Source organism: Palaemon carinicauda, chromosome 12 (assembly GCF_036898095.1).
Source record: "Palaemon carinicauda isolate YSFRI2023 chromosome 12, ASM3689809v2, whole genome shotgun sequence".
In the NCBI taxonomy this organism is placed as follows: domain Eukaryota; kingdom Metazoa; phylum Arthropoda; class Malacostraca; order Decapoda; family Palaemonidae; genus Palaemon; species Palaemon carinicauda.
Genome location: NC_090736.1, coordinates 112,765,862 through 112,778,350, shown reverse-complemented (window position 1 = coordinate 112,778,350; position 12,489 = coordinate 112,765,862).

Genomic DNA, 12,489 nt, shown 5'->3' with positions numbered 1-12,489 from the left:
AATTGGTAGTTTGTCACTTGGCATTTAATTAATGATAAATTTTGCACATTTTTACGTGTTTTTCATATTCAAATAAGCCATATATATTTTTGATATATTAATGTCTGGATTCTCTTAACAACCTCGGGATCACAGACCCAGGCGAAATCTCACAAAGACAAGAGCTTGGCTCCGGCCGGGAATCGAACCCTGGTCGGCAAGCTTATATAGACAGTGACTAACCCACTTGGCTACGAACAAAGATAAAAGTCAATGACAATTCTACTGTACTTATGCCTGTCGAATTCAGGTATTTTGTACTTAGAATTGAAATCAACCCATCTTCACCATCGTAGCTAATTGGTAGTTTGTTACTTGGCATTCAATTAATGATAAATTTTGCACATTTTTACGTGTTTTTCATATTCAAATAAGCCATATATATTTTTGATATATTAATGTCTGGATTCTCTTAACAACCTCGGGATCACAGACCCAGGCGAAATCTCACAAAGACAAGAGCTTGGCTCCGGCCGGGAATCGAACCCTGGTCGGCAAGCTTATATAGACAGTGACTAACCCACTTGGCTACGAACAAAGATAAAAGTCAATGACAATTCTACTGTACTTATGCCTGTCGAATTCAGGTATTTTGTACTTAGAATTGAAATCAACCCATCTTCACCATCGTAGCTAATTGGTAGTTTGTTACTTGGCATTCAATTAATGATAAATTTTGCACATTTTTACGTGTTTTTCATATTCAAATAAGCCATATATATTTTTGATATATTAATGTCCGGATTCTCTTAACAACCTCGGGATCACAGACCCAGGCGAAATCTCACAAAGACAAGAGCTTGGCTCCGGCCGGGAATCGAACCCTGGTCGGCAAGCTTATATAGACAGTGACTAACCCACTTGGCTACGAACAAAGATAAAAGTCAATGACAATTCTACTGTACTTATGCCTGTCGAATTCAGGTATTTTGTACTTAGAATTGAAATCAACCCATGCTTCACCATCGTAGCTAATTGGTAGTTTGTTACTTGGCATTCAATTAATGATAAATTTTGCACATTTTTACGTGTTTTTCATATTCAAATAAGCCATATATATTTTTGATATATTAATGTCTGGATTCTCTTCACAACCTCGGGATCACAGACCCAGGCGAAATCTCACAAAGACAAGAGCTTGGCTCCGGCCGGGAATCGAACCCTGGTCGGCAAGCTTATATAGACAGTGACTAACCCACTTGGCTACGAACAAAGATAAAAGTCAATGACAATTCTACTGTACTTATGCCTGTCGAATTCAGGTATTTTGTACTTAGAATTGAAATCAACCCATCTTCACCATCGTAGCTAATTGGTAGTTTGTTACTTGGCATTCAATTAATGATAAATTTTGCACATTTTTACGTGTTTTTCATATTCAAATAAGCCATATATATTTTTGATATGTTAATGTCTGGATTCTCTTAACAACCTCGGGATCACAGACCCAGGCGAAATCTCACAAAGACAAGAGCTTGGCTCCGGCCGGGAATCGAACCCTGGTCGGCAAGCTTATATAGACAGTGACTAACCCACTTGGCTACGAACAAAGATAAAAGTCAATGACAATTCTACTGTACTTATGCCTGTCGAATTCAGGTATTTTGTACTTAGAATTGAAATCAACCCATCTTCACCATCGTAGCTAATTGGTAGTTTGTTACTTGGCATTCAATTAATGATAAATTTTGCACATTTTTACGTGTTTTTCATATTCAAATAAGCCATATATATTTTTGATATATTAATGTCTGGATTCTCTTAACAACCTCGGGATCACAGACCCAGGCGAAATCTCACAAAGACAAGAGCTTGGCTCCGGCCGGGAATCGAACCCTGGTCGGCAAGCTTATATAGACAGTGACTAACCCACTTGGCTACGAACAAAGATAAAAGTCAATGACAATTCTACTGTACTTATGCCTGTCGAATTCAGGTATTTTGTACTTAGAATTGAAATCAACCATCTTCACCATCGTAGCTAATTGGTAGTTTGTTACTTGGCATTCAATTAATGATAAATTTTGCACATTTTTACATGTTTTTCATATTCAAATAAGCCATATATATTTTTGATATATTAATGTCTGGATTCTCTTAACAACCTCGGGATCACAGACCCAGGCGAAATCTCACAAAGACAAGAGCTTGGCTCCGGCCGGGAATCGAACCCTGGTCGGCAAGCTTATATAGACAGTGACTAACCCACTTGGCTACGAACAAAGATAAAAGTCAATGACAATTCTACTGTACTTATGCCTGTCGAATTCAGGTATTTTGTACTTAGAATTGAAATCAACCCATCTTCACCATCGTAGCTAATTGGTAGTTTGTTACTTGGCATTCAATTAATGATAAATTTTGCACATTTTTACGTGTTTTTCATATTCAAATAAGCCATATATATTTTTGATATATTAATGTCTGGATTCTCTTAACAACCTCGGGATCACAGACCCAGGCGAAATCTCACAAAGACAAGAGCTTGGCTCCGGCCGGGAATCGAACCCTGGTCGGCAAGCTTATATAGACAGTGACTAACCCACTTGGCTACGAACAAAGATAAAAGTCAATGACAATTCTACTGTACTTATGCCTGTCGAATTCAGGTATTTTGTACTTAGAATTGAAATCAACCCATCTTCACCATCGTAGCTAATTGGTAGTTTGTTACTTGGCATTCAATTAATGATAAATTTTGCACATTTTTACGTGTTTTTTCATATTCAAATAAGCCATATATATTTTTGATATATTAATGTCTGGATTCTCTTAACAACCTCGGGATCACAGACCCAGGCGAAATCTCACAAAGACAAGAGCTTGGCTCCGGCCGGGAATCGAACCCTGGTCGGCAAGCTTATATAGACAGTGACTAACCCACTTGGCTACGAACAAAGATAAAAGTCAATGACAATTCTACTGTACTTATGCCTGTCGAATTCAGGTATTTTGTACTTAGAATTGAAATCAACCCATCTTCACCATCGTAGCTAATTGGTAGTTTGTTACTTGGCATTCAATTAATGATAAATTTTGCACATTTTTACGTGTTTTTCATATTCAAATAAGCCATATATATTTTTGATATATTAATGTCTGGATTCTCTTAACAACCTCGGGATCACAGACCCAGGCGAAATCTCACAAAGACAAGAGCTTGGCTCCGGCCGGGAATCGAACCCTGGTCGGCAAGCTTATATAGACAGTGACTAACCCACTTGGCTACGAACAAAGATAAAAGTCAATGACAATTCTACTGTACTTATGCCTGTCGAATTCAGGTATTTTGTACTTAGAATTGAAATCAACCCATCTTCACCATCGTAGCTAATTGGTAGTTTGTTACTTGGCATTCAATTAATGATAAATTTTGCACATTTTTACGTGTTTTTCATATTCAAATAAGCCATATATATTTTTGATATATTAATGTCTGGATTCTCTTAACAACCTCGGGATCACAGACCCAGGCGAAATCTCACAAAGACAAGAGCTTGGCTCCGGCCGGGAATCGAACCCTGGTCGGCAAGCTTATATAGACAGTGACTAACCCACTTGGCTACGAACAAAGATAAAAGTCAATGACAATTCTACTGTACTTATGCCTGTCGAATTCAGGTATTTTGTACTTAGAATTGAAATCAACCCATCTTCACCATCGTAGCTAATTGGTAGTTTGTTACTTGGCATTCAATTAATGATAAATTTTGCACATTTTTACGTGTTTTTCATATTCAAATAAGCCATATATATTTTTGATATATTAATGTCTGGATTCTCTTAACAACCTCGGGATCACAGACCCAGGCGAAATCTCACAAAGACAAGAGCTTGGCTCCGGCCGGGAATCGAACCCTGGTCGGCAAGCTTATATAGACAGTGACTAACCCACTTGGCTACGAACAAAGATAAAAGTCAATGACAATTCTACTGTACTTATGCCTGTCGAATTCAGGTATTTTGTACTTAGAATTGAAATCAACCCATCTTCACCATCGTAGCTAATTGGTAGTTTGTTACTTGGCATTCAATTAATGATAAATTTTGCACATTTTTACGTGTTTTTCATATTCAAATAAGCCATATATATTTTTGATATATTATTGTCTGGATTCTCTTAACAACCTCGGGATCACAGACCCAGGCGAAATCTCACAAAGACAAGAGCTTGGCTCCGGCCGGGAATCGAACCCTGGTCGGCAAGCTTATATAGACAGTGACTAACCCACTTGGCTACGAACAAAGATAAAAGTCAATGACAATTCTACTGTACTTATGCCTGTCGAATTCAGGTATTTTGTACTTAGAATTGAAATCAACCCATCTTCACCATCGTAGCTAATTGGTAGTTTGTTACTTGGCATTCAATTAATGATAAATTTTGCACATTTTTACGTGTTTTTCATATTCAAATAAGCCATATATATTTTTGATATATTAATGTCTGGATTCTCTTAACAACCTCGGGATCACAGACCCAGGCGAAATCTCACAAAGACAAGAGCTTGGCTCCGGCCGGGAATCGAACCCTGGTCGGCAAGCTTATATAGACAGTGACTAACCCACTTGGCTACGAACAAAGATAAAAGTCAATGACAATTCTACTGTACTTATGCCTGTCGAATTCAGGTATTTTGTACTTAGAATTGAAATCAACCCATCTTCACCATCGTAGCTAATTGGTAGTTTGTCACTTGGCATTTAATTAATGATAAATTTTGCACATTTTTACGTGTTTTTCATATTCAAATAAGCCATATATATTTTTGATATATTAATGTCTGGATTCTCTTAACAACCTCGGGATCACAGACCCAGGCGAAATCTCACAAAGACAAGAGCTTGGCTCCGGCCGGGAATCGAACCCTGGTCGGCAAGCTTATATAGACAGTGACTAACCCACTTGGCTACGAACAAAGATAAAAGTCAATGACAATTCTACTGTACTTATGCCTGTCGAATTCAGGTATTTTGTACTTAGAATTGAAATCAACCCATCTTCACCATCGTAGCTAATTGGTAGTTTGTTACTTGGCATTCAATTAATGATAAATTTTGCACATTTTTACGTGTTTTTCATATTCAAATAAGCCATATATATTTTTGATATATTATTGTCTGGATTCTCTTAACAACCTCGGGATCACAGACCCAGGCGAAATCTCACAAAGACAAGAGCTTGGCTCCGGCCGGGAATCGAACCCTGGTCGGCAAGCTTATATAGACAGTGACTAACCCACTTGGCTACGAACAAAGATAAAAGTCAATGACAATTCTACTGTACTTATGCCTGTCGAATTCAGGTATTTTGTACTTAGAATTGAAATCAACCCATCTTCACCATCGTAGCTAATTGGTAGTTTGTTACTTGGCATTCAATTAATGATAAATTTTGCACATTTTTACGTGTTTTTCATATTCAAATAAGCCATATATATTTTTGATATATTAATGTCTGGATTCTCTTAACAACCTCGGGATCACAGACCCAGGCGAAATCTCACAAAGACAAGAGCTTGGCTCCGGCCGGGAATCGAACCCTGGTCGGCAAGCTTATATAGACAGTGACTAACCCACTTGGCTACGAACAAAGATAAAAGTCAATGACAATTCTACTGTACTTATGCCTGTCGAATTCAGGTATTTTGTACTTAGAATTGAAATCAACCCATCTTCACCATCGTAGCTAATTGGTAGTTTGTCACTTGGCATTTAATTAATGATAAATTTTGCACATTTTTACGTGTTTTTCATATTCAAATAAGCCATATATATTTTTGATATATTAATGTCTGGATTCTCTTAACAACCTCGGGATCACAGACCCAGGCGAAATCTCACAAAGACAAGAGCTTGGCTCCGGCCGGGAATCGAACCCTGGTCGGCAAGCTTATATAGACAGTGACTAACCCACTTGGCTACGAACAAAGATAAAAGTCAATGACAATTCTACTGTACTTATGCCTGTCGAATTCAGGTATTTTGTACTTAGAATTGAAATCAACCCATCTTCACCATCGTAGCTAATTGGTAGTTTGTTACTTGGCATTCAATTAATGATAAATTTTGCACATTTTTACGTGTTTTTCATATTCAAATAAGCCATATATATTTTTGATATATTAATGTCTGGATTCTCTTAACAACCTCGGGATCACAGACCCAGGCGAAATCTCACAAAGACAAGAGCTTGGCTCCGGCCGGGAATCGAACCCTGGTCGGCAAGCTTATATAGACAGTGACTAACCCACTTGGCTACGAACAAAGATAAAAGTCAATGACAATTCTACTGTACTTATGCCTGTCGAATTCAGGTATTTTGTACTTAGAATTGAAATCAACCCATCTTCACCATCGTAGCTAATTGGTAGTTTGTTACTTGGCATTCAATTAATGATAAATTTTGCACATTTTTACGTGTTTTTCATATTCAAATAAGCCATATATATTTTTGATATATTAATGTCTGGATTCTCTTAACAACCTCGGGATCACAGACCCAGGCGAAATCTCACAAAGACAAGAGCTTGGCTCCGGCCGGGAATCGAACCCTGGTCGGCAAGCTTATATAGACAGTGACTAACCCACTTGGCTACGAACAAAGATAAAAGTCAATGACAATTCTACTGTACTTATGCCTGTCGAATTCAGGTATTTTGTACTTAGAATTGAAATCAACCCATCTTCACCATCGTAGCTAATTGGTAGTTTGTTACTTGGCATTCAATTAATGATAAATTTTGCACATTTTTACGTGTTTTTCATATTCAAATAAGCCATATATATTTTTGATATATTAATGTCTGGATTCTCTTAACAACCTCGGGATCACAGACCCAGGCGAAATCTCACAAAGACAAGAGCTTGGCTCCGGCCGGGAATCGAACCCTGGTCGGCAAGCTTATATAGACAGTGACTAACCCACTTGGCTACGAACAAAGATAAAAGTCAATGACAATTCTACTGTACTTATGCCTGTCGAATTCAGGTATTTTGTACTTAGAATTGAAATCAACCCATCTTCACCATCGTAGCTAATTGGTAGTTTGTTACTTGGCATTCAATTAATGATAAATTTTGCACATTTTTACGTGTTTTTCATATTCAAATAAGCCATATATATTTTTGATATATTAATGTCTGGATTCTCTTAACAACCTCGGGATCACAGACCCAGGCGAAATCTCACAAAGACAAGAGCTTGGCTCCGGCCGGGAATCGAACCCTGGTCGGCAAGCTTATATAGACAGTGACTAACCCACTTGGCTACGAACAAAGATAAAAGTCAATGACAATTCTACTGTACTTATGCCTGTCGAATTCAGGTATTTTGTACTTAGAATTGAAATCAACCCATCTTCACCATCGTAGCTAATTGGTAGTTTGTTACTTGGCATTCAATTAATGATAAATTTTGCACATTTTTACGTGTTTTTCATATTCAAATAAGCCATATATATTTTTGATATATTAATGTCTGGATTCTCTTAACAACCTCGGGATCACAGACCCAGGCGAAATCTCACAAAGACAAGAGCTTGGCTCCGGCCGGGAATCGAACCCTGGTCGGCAAGCTTATATAGACAGTGACTAACCCACTTGGCTACGAACAAAGATAAAAGTCAATGACAATTCTACTGTACTTATGCCTGTCGAATTCAGGTATTTTGTACTTAGAATTGAAATCAACCCATCTTCACCATCGTAGCTAATTGGTAGTTTGTTACTTGGCATTCAATTAATGATAAATTTTGCACATTTTTACTTGTTTTTCATATTCAAATAAGCCATATATATTTTTGATATATTAATGTCTGGATTCTCTTAACAACCTCGGGATCACAGACCCAGGCGAAATCTCACAAAGACAAGAGCTTGGCTCCGGCCGGGAATCGAACCCTGGTCGGCAAGCTTATATAGACAGTGACTAACCCACTTGGCTACGAACAAAGATAAAAGTCAATGACAATTCTACTGTACTTATGCCTGTCGAATTCAGGTATTTTGTACTTAGAATTGAAATCAACCCATCTTCACCATCGTAGCTAATTGGTAGTTTGTTACTTGGCATTCAATTAATGATAAATTTTGCACATTTTTACGTGTTTTTCATATTCAAATAAGCCATATATATTTTTGATATATTAATGTCTGGATTCTCTTAACAACCTCGGGATCACAGACCCAGGCGAAATCTCACAAAGACAAGAGCTTTGCTGCGGCCGGGAATCGAACCCTGGTCGGCAAGCTTATATAGACAGTGACTAACCCACTTGGCTACGAACAAAGATAAAAGTCAATGACAATTCTACTGTACTTATGCCTGTCGAATTCAGGTATTTTGTACTTAGAATTGAAATCAACCCATCTTCACCATCGTAGCTAATTGGTAGTTTGTTAATTGAATGCCAAGTAACAAACTACCAATTAGCTACGATGGTGAAGATGGGTTGATTTCAATTCTAAGTACAAAATACCTGAATTCGACAGGCATAAGTACAGTAGAATTGTCATTGACTTTTATCTTTGTTCGTAGCCAAGTGGGTTAGTCACTGTCTATATAAGCTTGCCGACCAGGGTTCGATTCCCGGCCGGAGCCAAGCTCTTGTCTTTGTGAGATTTCGCCTGGGTCTGTGATCCCGAGGTTGTTAAGAGAATCCAGACATTAATATATCAAAAATATATATGGCTTATTTGAATATGAAAAACACGTAAAAATGTGCAAAATTTATCATTAATTGAATGCCAAGTAACAAACTACCAATTAGCTACGATGGTGAAGATGGGTTGATTTCAATTCTAAGTACAAAATACCTGAATTCGACAGGCATAAGTACAGTAGAATTGTCATTGACTTTTATCTTTGTTCGTAGCCAAGTGGGTTAGTCACTGTCTATATAAGCTTGCCGACCAGGGTTCGATTCCCGGCCGGAGCCAAGCTCTTGTCTTTGTGAGATTTCGCCTGGGTCTGTGATCCCGAGGTTGTTAAGAGAATCCAGACATTAATATATCAAAAATATATATGGCTTATTTGAATATGAAAAACACGTAAAAATGTGCAAAATTTATCATTAATTGAATGCCAAGTAACAAACTACCAATTAGCTACGATGGTGAAGATGGGTTGATTTCAATTCTAAGTACAAAATACCTGAATTCGACAGGCATAAGTACAGTAGAATTGTCATTGACTTTTATCTTTGTTCGTAGCCAAGTGGGTTAGTCACTGTCTATATAAGCTTGCCGACCAGGGTTCGATTCCCGGCCGGAGCCAAGCTCTTGTCTTTGTGAGATTTCGCCTGGGTCTGTGATCCCGAGGTTGTTAAGAGAATCCAGACATTAATATATCAAAAATATATATGGCTTATTTGAATATGAAAAACACGTAAAAATGTGCAAAATTTATCATTAATTGAATGCCAAGTAACAAACTACCAATTAGCTACGATGGTGAAGATGGGTTGATTTCAATTCTAAGTACAAAATACCTGAATTCGACAGGCATAAGTACAGTAGAATTGTCATTGACTTTTATCTTTGTTCGTAGCCAAGTGGGTTAGTCACTGTCTATATAAGCTTGCCGACCAGGGTTCGATTCCCGGCCGGAGCCAAGCTCTTGTCTTTGTGAGATTTCGCCTGGGTCTGTGATCCCGAGGTTGTTAAGAGAATCCAGACATTAATATATCAAAAATATATATGGCTTATTTGAATATGAAAAACACGTAAAAATGTGCAAAATTTATCATTAATTGAATGCCAAGTAACAAACTACCAATTAGCTACGATGGTGAAGATGGGTTGATTTCAATTCTAAGTACAAAATACCTGAATTCGACAGGCATAAGTACAGTAGAATTGTCATTGACTTTTATCTTTGTTCGTAGCCAAGTGGGTTAGTCACTGTCTATATAAGCTTGCCGACCAGGGTTCGATTCCCGGCCGGAGCCAAGCTCTTGTCTTTGTGAGATTTCGCCTGGGTCTGTGATCCCGAGGTTGTTAAGAGAATCCAGACATTAATATATCAAAAATATATATGGCTTATTTGAATATGAAAAACACGTAAAAATGTGCAAAATTTATCATTAATTGAATGCCAAGTAACAAACTACCAATTAGCTACGATGGTGAAGATGGGTTGATTTCAATTCTAAGTACAAAATACCTGAATTCGACAGGCATAAGTACAGTAGAATTGTCATTGACTTTTATCTTTGTTCGTAGCCAAGTGGGTTAGTCACTGTCTATATAAGCTTGCCGACCAGGGTTCGATTCCCGGCCGGAGCCAAGCTCTTGTCTTTGTGAGATTTCGCCTGGGTCTGTGATCCCGAGGTTGTTAAGAGAATCCAGACATTAATATAATAAAAATATATATGGCTTATTTGAATATGAAAAACACGTAAAAATGTGCAAAATTTATCATTAATTGAATGCCAAGTAACAAACTACCAATTAGCTACGATGGTGAAGATGGGTTGATTTCAATTCTAAGTACAAAATACCTGAATTCGACAGGCATAAGTACAGTAGAATTGTCATTGACTTTTATCTTTGTTCGTAGCCAAGTGGGTTAGTCACTGTCTATATAAGCTTGCCGACCAGGGTTCGATTCCCGGCCGGAGCCAAGCTCTTGTCTTTGTGAGATTTCGCCTGGGTCTGTGATCCCGAGGTTGTTAAGAGAATCCAGACATTAATATATCAAAAATATATATGGCTTATTTGAATATGAAAAACACGTAAAAATGTGCAAAATTTATCATTAATTGAATGCCAAGTAACAAACTACCAATTAGCTACGATGGTGAAGATGGGTTGATTTCAATTCTAAGTACAAAATACCTGAATTCGACAGGCATAAGTACAGTAGAATTGTCATTGACTTTTATCTTTGTTCGTAGCCAAGTGGGTTAGTCACTGTCTATATAAGCTTGCCGACCAGGGTTCGATTCCCGGCCGGAGCCAAGCTCTTGTCTTTGTGAGATTTCGCCTGGGTCTGTGATCCCGAGGTTGTTAAGAGAATCCAGACATTAATATATCAAAAATATATATGGCTTATTTGAATATGAAAAACACGTAAAAATGTGCAAAATTTATCATTAATTGAATGCCAAGTAACAAACTACCAATTAGCTACGATGGTGAAGATGGGTTGATTTCAATTCTAAGTACAAAATACCTGAATTCGACAGGCATAAGTACAGTAGAATTGTCATTGACTTTTATCTTTGTTCGTAGCCAAGTGGGTTAGTCACTGTCTATATAAGCTTGCCGACCAGGGTTCGATTCCCGGCCGGAGCCAAGCTCTTGTCTTTGTGAGATTTCGCCTGGGTCTGTGATCCCGAGGTTGTTAAGAGAATCCAGACATTAATATATCAAAAATATATATGGCTTATTTGAATATGAAAAACACGTAAAAATGTGCAAAATTTATCATTAATTGAATGCCAAGTAACAAACTACCAATTAGCTACGATGGTGAAGATGGGTTGATTTCAATTCTAAGTACAAAATACCTGAATTCGACAGGCATAAGTACAGTAGAATTGTCATTGACTTTTATCTTTGTTCGTAGCCAAGTGGGTTAGTCACTGTCTATATAAGCTTGCCGACCAGGGTTCGATTCCCGGCCGGAGCCAAGCTCTTGTCTTTGTGAGATTTCGCCTGGGTCTGTGATCCCGAGGTTGTTAAGAGAATCCAGACATTAATATATCAAAAATATATATGGCTTATTTGAATATGAAAAACACGTAAAAATGTGCAAAATTTATCATTAATTAAATGCCAAGTGACAAACTACCAATTAGCTACGATGGTGAAGATGGGTTGATTTCAATTCTAAGTACAAAATACCTGAATTCGACAGGCATAAGTACAGTAGAATTGTCATTGACTTTTATCTTTGTTCGTAGCCAAGTGGGTTAGTCACTGTCTATATAAGCTTGCCGACCAGGGTTCGATTCCCGGCCGGAGCCAAGCTCTTGTCTTTGTGAGATTTCGCCTGGGTCTGTGATCCCGAGGTTGTTAAGAGAATCCAGACATTAATATATCAAAAATATATATGGCTTATTTGAATATGAAAAACACGTAAAAATGTGCAAAATTTATCATTAATTGAATGCCAAGTAACAAACTACCAATTAGCTACGATGGTGAAGATGGGTTGATTTCAATTCTAAGTACAAAATACCTGAATTCGACAGGCATAAGTACAGTAGAATTGTCATTGACTTTTATCTTTGTTCGTAGCCAAGTGGGTTAGTCACTGTCTATATAAGCTTGCCGACCAGGGTTCGATTCCCGGCCGGAGCCAAGCTCTTGTCTTTGTGAGATTTCGCCTGGGTCTGTGATCCCGAGGTTGTTAAGAGAATCCAGACATTAATATATCAAAAATATATATGGCTTATTTGAATATGAAAAACACGTAAAAATGTGCAAAATTTATCATTAATT